The sequence below is a fragment of the Bison bison genome, unplaced genomic scaffold (genome assembly GCF_000754665.1).
Source record: "Bison bison bison isolate TAMUID 2011002044 unplaced genomic scaffold, Bison_UMD1.0 scf7180017864498, whole genome shotgun sequence".
Lineage (NCBI taxonomy): Eukaryota > Metazoa > Chordata > Mammalia > Artiodactyla > Bovidae > Bison > Bison bison.
In genome coordinates this window covers 1518312-1525718 of record NW_011495057.1, presented here as the reverse complement: position 1 = coordinate 1525718, position 7407 = coordinate 1518312, and the positions used below count along the sequence as shown (strand labels likewise).

Here is a 7407-nt window from a genome sequence, read left to right as displayed (position 1 = left end):
GCTGGCTCGCGTCGGACCCTCGGCCGGGAGCGAGGAAGGGAGGCGAGCGTCCCGCCCGCCCCGCCGCCTCTGTCGTCCTCGTCTCCCTATGGCCAGCCCCTCCGGAGAGCCGGACGCCTCTCCCCTTTCCCGTCCCACCCTCTGGGTCGCGTCGCCTCGCACGCCTTTCCTCCTCCTAGGGTCCCGGCTTCGGGCGCCCCCGGGAGGGAGTGGGCGGTTCCGGGACGCGGTCGCCGGAGGCAGGCAACCAACCTGCGCGCCTCGGCTGCCTGGCCGCCGCATCACCTGCCGCGGCCCGCTGGGAGGTCGAAGGTATTGAGGGGTCGTGGCCAGGGTCTCGCCGGGCTTCTGGAGCCCCGTGGCGGCGTGCAGCGATTGCGGCGGCCGGGGCGGTGTCGGCCCGCAGGTAGCCGGGCCTCGTCCCAGTCTTCTCCCCCGAAGCCGCTGCTCCAGCCCCGGCGGAGCTGCGGTCCTGCGGCTCGCTGTGCTGCCCGCCGCCCACCCGCTGACCCGGCGTGAACCCCGAGGCCTCTGCAGTCTGAGGGCTGGGCTGTGGGGATCCCGGCTTCACGATCCTTAGCCTGGGAGGGGAGCGGTGGCCCGAGTCCAAGGTCAGAGAGGGATTCTGGTTGGATCCGAGGATCTGGGCGCAGGCCAGGCTGCTCTGGAGTAGAAATTGGGTTTGTTGAGGACCATCGCGAAGTTTGTAGAGATAGATGCGAGCAGAAGGGAGTTGAGTCCTCGATTTTGATCCCTGTTCATAAGATTATTTTACAACGGGGGTTTGTTTTCCTCGGGCAGAATGGGAGAGATAGCTAGTCCAAAAACTGGAGAACGCTCCCTCTCCCACACCCTCAAGCTTCCCCTCCCCCATCCCCAAATTTTTTTTATTGAAAACCCAGCTCATACAGTAGGGCTTCTCTGGTGGCTCAGATGCCAAAGAATCTGCCTGTAATGCAGGAGACCCAGGTTCGATACCCGGGTTGGGAAGATGCCCTGGAGAAGGGAATGGCCACCCACTCCAGTATTCTTGCCTGGAGAATCCCATGGACAGAGGAGCCTGGCGGGCTGCAGCCCATGGGGTCGCAGAGTCGGACACGACTGAGTGAGTAACACACGCACAGTATTTTCCAGGAGAGGGGGAAGGGGAGGAGGAAGGAGTAAGCCTTGAGGTTTGATAAGTACTGTGAACCTTGTTTTCCGGTAGCCTTTGGATGGCTGAAAAGGGATTCTTTCTGCAGGAAGTAATTGCAGCACAGAGTATTTAGATAGTATTATCAAATGCCGTTTCAGTAAATAGTCTTTGCAGAAACCAACAAAAGAATGCTACTTAGTAGAACAGTAGGATGTGGGTGTACTTTGTTTTCTTCCCACCTCAACATTTTTTTTAAAGCTGAGTAAAGCACGAGTTCAGTTTAAAACATTTTGAATGCCGTGAATTATGCTATATTCAGCGACTTCTGATCAGGTCTTTAGTAACGCCCAGCACCAGCGGCAGTGGAACTGTTTTTAATTTGAAAAACTTGAAAAAAACCCATGGACAGAGGAGCCTGGCGGGCCACGTCCATGGCGTTGCAAAGAGTTGAACACGACTGAGCGACTAATACACTAAAACATCTCACCGTGGAATTAGATATAAGAGTAGGATGAAAAGTGCTTAATTTGGAAGCTGCAAATTCAGGCCTAGAGCATGTGCGGAAGTGAGAAAGCTGTAATACAGACATTTCCCCTTTTTAGGCAGAATGCAGTATATGCCCCTAGGTCAGATGTGTGACTTTGGAAGTACCCGTCTTAGAAGAAAACTTGTCCTACTTTATGCACATCTGCTCATCTTACTATTTCTTGGATAAAGAAAATTCGTTGATTACTATTATGATTTTGTAGTGAAAAAGTAATTGTCAGCGCCAAGCAAGATTTTGTGTTAGCCCTTTAAATCAATACATTATGCTTCCAGAAGAACTGGGGAAAGGCCCTAATTAATGAATGTCATTTACCCCTTTTGCTGAATGGCCGTTTTTAGCTTGGTCGTTCACACAGCACAAAGCTGACTGTAATTATTCTAATAATGAAGGAGACTGGCATTGCACAACGGATTTTTTTTTAATAGTTAAATGTTTATCATGAGATTTGTTACCTGATTTATATTACACTTTGTGAGTAAGTTGAATAACCTCAACTGAAGGTGATCAGAAGTTGAGACCGTAGTTAGAAACTAACTCCAGTGAGATTTTAACCATACGTAATTTGCTTAAGGACTCTTTTACACCCCCCTCCCCAGCCCAGACTTTAATGTTTTTCCGTGCATCCTTTTTTCTTGGCACAGTAAAAGTTCTTTGGCTCGCTTTCTGCCTAAGTTCTTTATATCAACTACTGTGGTTACTTTTGACAAATAACATCATTCTGTTGACCTTACCACCCTGTCTTCTTGTTTGAGAGAGCTACATTTTATGCTTAGTTGCATTATAGTACACCTGAAGAAGTCAAGATTTATGTCATCTGCTCTCTTCAGCTTACTTTAAAGATTTATGGCTGTGTATGTGAAATTCACAAGAGATAAAGCTCAGTATATAAATTAAAATGGGGTTTAAGATGTTACTTTTTAAATTTTTATTTTATCAGCCACACCTCATAGCTCACAGGATCTTCATTGCCTGACCAGGGATTGAACCCTGGTCCTGGCTTTGAAAAGGTAGAATTCTAACTCCTGGACTGTCAAGGAATTCTCTTAAGTGTTACTTTAATATAGTGGTCTCAAGCTTTTTGGTCAGGATCCCTTTACATTCTTAAAATTATATAGGACTCCAAATAGCTTTTGTTTTATGTCTGTTGTATCTATTGGCAGTTACTATATATTAATTTAAATATATTTAATATATAATAAATAGCTAATAAATAATTACAGGTTAATATAAATAACTTTTTAGAAATTTATTATTTTATTCTCCCATGTTGTATAGGAGAACCTTAAGCATAGTCTCTTTTTTTTCGAACTTTAAACTTTGTATTTTGTTTCGGGGTGTAGCCAATTAACTAACAGTGTTGTGGTAGTTTCAGGTGAACAGCTAAGGGACTCACCATACATACGCATGTATCATCTTTCCCAAACTCCCTCCCATAAATAACTTTTTAAATGCAAAACTACTATCCCCCCACCCAAAAAAAAAAGATTAGGGAAAGAATAGCAACTGTTTTACATTTTTGTAAATCTCCTTATTGTTTGACCTAATAAAAGACAGCTGGATTCTCCTATCAGCTTCTGCATTCAGTCTTTATGTTGTTCTGTTTGAAGCATACATCCAGCTGCACAGGGATGTGTTGGGAGGAGTGATTGAATAACATTTTGAATTAATTGTGATACTCTTCTTTGACTTTACAACAAAACTCAGAGTCTGAAACTATACCTATATCCTTTTCATACAGTGTTGCATTAATTTCATTGGTCTGTTTGCAGTTTGAATTGATCTTTTACTGGTATATGATTTTAATCTCGTGAGCCTTTGAAAGGGTCTCTGGAATCTGCAGGATCCCTGTCCCACACTTTGAGAACTACTGCTTTAAGGTAAATAATTTAATAGTTTAGATTAATGTAATTACGGAAGCTGAAAGGGATAATGGTAATATGGCAAGAGTTGACAAGTAGTTAAGTGAAATGAGGCATAATTAAGACAAACATTTTCTTTTTCATGCTTTCTTTTCATAAAAAATGATACATCAGTATATTAATTATTACAGCTAATTATTATTATAACTAATACTTAATAACTGCTTACGGTTCTAGAAACTGTTCTAAGAGCTTGGTATTAGGAAATGAAATGTTACTGTTGTCATTGTTGCTGTCATATTCATTTTTTTGGCTTTATTTTCTTGATGTGGGTAGACAGTAGTATAATAAACTGTGGAGAATGCTGATAGTGGAGTGACTTGACTGACAGCTGAATTTAAGGTGCCTTTAAGACATCAGGATGTGTATGTCCAGTATGTTGTTGGATATCTGAGTAGCACTAGGGATGGAAATTGTGTTGGGCTATCATTTGTGTGTTAGTGGTCTACAGGTAGTAATCGAAAGTATGAGTATAAATGAAATGAGTTAATGTGTGTCTTTTGTGTTAAGAAACCAAACCTTGGGGAATACTAATTTGTAAGAGACTGGTGGAGGAAGATAATTTAAAAAATTAAATTGTCCATGTCTTTAAGAGTTTTAACTAATGATGTTGAGAATAATGTTGTTTTACTGAATGTCTATTATAAATCTAGTGTAATAAAGAGATTTTTGTCTTTGAATGTTTGGAAAAATTTATTAAGGATAGTACCTGGTCAGGGAACTAAGATCCCACAAGCAGTGTGATCAGCAATAAAAATAATTTTTTAACTGAGATGTAATTTGAGATGGACTGTAAAATTCACCTAATTATATAATTTAGTGGATTTTAGTATGTTCAGACTTGAAACAGAGAAAAATTTATTAGGGACAGTACCTCGTATTACTGTATGTTTCTGTTGCATTCTCTGTTAATGGTATATTGTTGCTTCGGTTGTAACATTTTATATGTTTTTGGCTAGTGGTAATTCATTTAATTTTATGTTCCTTAACATGTTTTTTTTAATTTCTAAGTATTTATTGGCATTTTAGAACATGAAAAACACTTGAATTACCCTAAATAGGGGATAATGAATGGATTGGCAGGATACACAGAGAAATAAGGAAGAGAAGACTGTATTTGTAGAGCCAGATCTTGGGGAAGGAGAAAACAGGAATCATCAACACTAGGCCTTACAGAAATCAGAAGTTAGTTCAGGACTTAGAAGGTTGCTGAGAAAAGGTGCAGCTCTGGCATTTGGCTTACTTACAGGGTAAACCAAATGTTCATCCAGGGGTGATTTTTGCCTTCCAGGACATATTCAGTATTGCTGAGAATATGAATATATTTGACTGTAAGAACTGAGGGCAAAGTGCCACTGGTATCTAGTAGGTATGCTACTAGGGGTATAGGGTGCTAACAGGGATGCTAGCTGTTAAAACATCCTCCATGCCCCCACCCCCATACTCCCTGTCACAGATTTTTATTTGCTCCAAAATATTAGTAGTGGCAGGATCGGAAACCTTGCATCACAGTGACTGTATTGGTTGCTTTGGGGTCAGGAATCTGCTGGAGAGCATAGGGACCGCAGGTTCAGAATATAACTATTTATGAACTCCCTAAAGGCCCCCACCTTTGTTTCTTAAAGCAGGTACCTGTGGACATGGTGAATTTTCAAAAGAGGTTATGAATTTGACAAGCCACCAGTCTCAAACATAGAGTTTCCACATCACCCAGTAGTTATATTCTTAGGTATATACCCAAGAAATTTGAAAACATATGTTCACATGATAATTCATTCAGGATTATTCATAGCATTGCTCATGATAGCCAAGAGGTAGAAACATCCCATCAAACAATTTATCTACTGATGGATAGGTAAATAAAATGTAGTATATTTATACAGTGAAATAGTATCTGCCGGTAAAGAACAAGATATTACAGATACATGCTGCAAACCTACTGAATGGAGAAGGAAATGGCAACCCACTCCAGTGTTCTTGCCTGGGAAATCCCATGGACAGAGGAGCCTGATGGGCTACAGTCCATGGGGTCATAAAAGAGTCGGACACGGCTTAGCAACTAAACAACTCTACTTGAGCCCTGAAAGCATTAATGTTAAGTGAAAGAAGCCATCCACAAAAGGCCACATGTATTGATGATTTCATTTATATAAAACAGCCAGAATAGTGAAATCCATATCCACGGAAAGTGGATTTGTAACTATCAGGGACTGGAATGGGGTTGGGGATAGGGAATGACTGCACATGGGCTTGGGGTGGTGAAAAGATTCTGGACTTAGTGACAATTATTATACAACTCTGAACATAACTAAAATCCACTAAATTATATAATTAGGTGAATATTATAGTCCATCTCAAATTCAGATCAGATCAGATCAGTCGCTCAGTCATGTCCGACTCTTTGCGACCCCATGAATTGCAGCACGCCAGGCCTCCCTGTCCATCGCCAACTCCCGGAATTCACTCAGACTCACCTCCATCGAGTCAGTGATGCCATCCAGCCATCTCATCCTCTGTCGTCCCCCATCTCTCCTCTGTCATCCCCTGGCCAATCCCTCCCAGCATCAGAGTCTTTTCCAGTGAGTCAACTCTTCGCATGAGGTGGCCAAAGTACTGGAGTTTCAGCTTTAGCATCATTCCTTCCAAAGAAATCCCAGGGCTGATCTCCTTCAGGATGGACTGGTTGGATCTCCTTGCAGTCCAAGGGACTCTCAAGAGTCTTCTCCAACACCACAGTTCAAAAGCATCAATTCTTCGGCACTCAGCCTTCTTCACAGTCCAACTCTCACATCCATACATGACCACAGGAAAAACCATAGCCTTGACTAGCTGGACCTTTGTTGGCAAAGTAATGTCTCTGCTTTTCAATATGCTATCTAGGCTGGTCATAACTGTCCTTCCAAGGAGTAAGCATCTTTTAATTTCATGGCTGCAGTCACCATCTGCAGTGATTTTGGAGCCCAGAAAAATAAAGTCTGTCACTGTTTCCACTGTTTCCCCATCTATTTCCCATGAAGTGATGGGACCGGATGCCATGATCTTTGTTTTCTGAATGTTGAGCTTTAAGCCAACTTTTTCACTCTCTTCTTTCACTTTCATCAAGAGGCTTTTTAGTTTCTCTTCACTTTCTGCCATAAGGGTGGTGTCATCTGCATATCTGAGGTTATTGATATTTCTCCCGGCAATCTTGATTCCAGCTTGTGTTTCTTCCAGTCCAGCATTTCTCATGATGTACTCTGCATATAAGTTAAATAAGTAGGGTGACAATATACAGGCTTGACATATTTATTCTCCTATTTGGAACCAGTCTGTTGTTCCATGTCCAGTTCTAACTGTTGCTTCCTGACCTGCATACAGATTTCTCAAGAGGCAGATCAGGTGGTCTGGTATTCCCATCTCTTTCAGAATTTTCCACAGTTTGTTGCGATCCACACAGTCAAAGGCGTTGGCATAGTCAATAAACCAGAAATAGATGTTTTTCTGGAACTCTCTTGCTTTTTCCATGACCCAACGTATGTTGGTAGTTTGATCTCTGGTTCCTCTGCCTTTTCTAAAACCAGCTTGAACATCAGGAAGTTCACGGTTCACATATTGCTGAAGCCTGGCTTGGAGAATTTTGAGCATTACTTTAGTAGCATGTGAGATGAGTGCAGTTGTGCGGTAGTTTGAACATTCTTTGGCATTGCCTTTCTTTGGGATTGGAATGAAAACTGACCTTTTTCCAGTCCTGTGGCCACTGCTGAGTTTTCCAAATTTGCTGGCATATTGAGTGCAGCACTTTCACAGCATCATCTTTCAGGATTTGG

At 42.2% G+C, this 7407-nt stretch overlaps 1 protein-coding gene across 3 annotated transcripts in view; it reads left to right on the top strand.

Moving 5' to 3' along the window:
* The first annotated feature begins 76 nt into the window (after positions 1-76).
* The window catches only part of ESCO1 (establishment of sister chromatid cohesion N-acetyltransferase 1), a 44672-nt gene continuing 37341 nt past the window's right edge, over positions 77-7407 (top strand). The window contains exons 1-2 of one of the 3 annotated variants that reach the window (XM_010828910.1): positions 77-312; positions 3452-3559. The gene's annotated coding sequence lies outside the window, so the exon portion shown is untranslated. Of the gene's footprint in view, positions 313-2910; positions 3560-7407 lie in introns of those variants that run through there. The other 2 variants (XM_010828911.1, XM_010828909.1) reach the window with 2 other exon arrangements.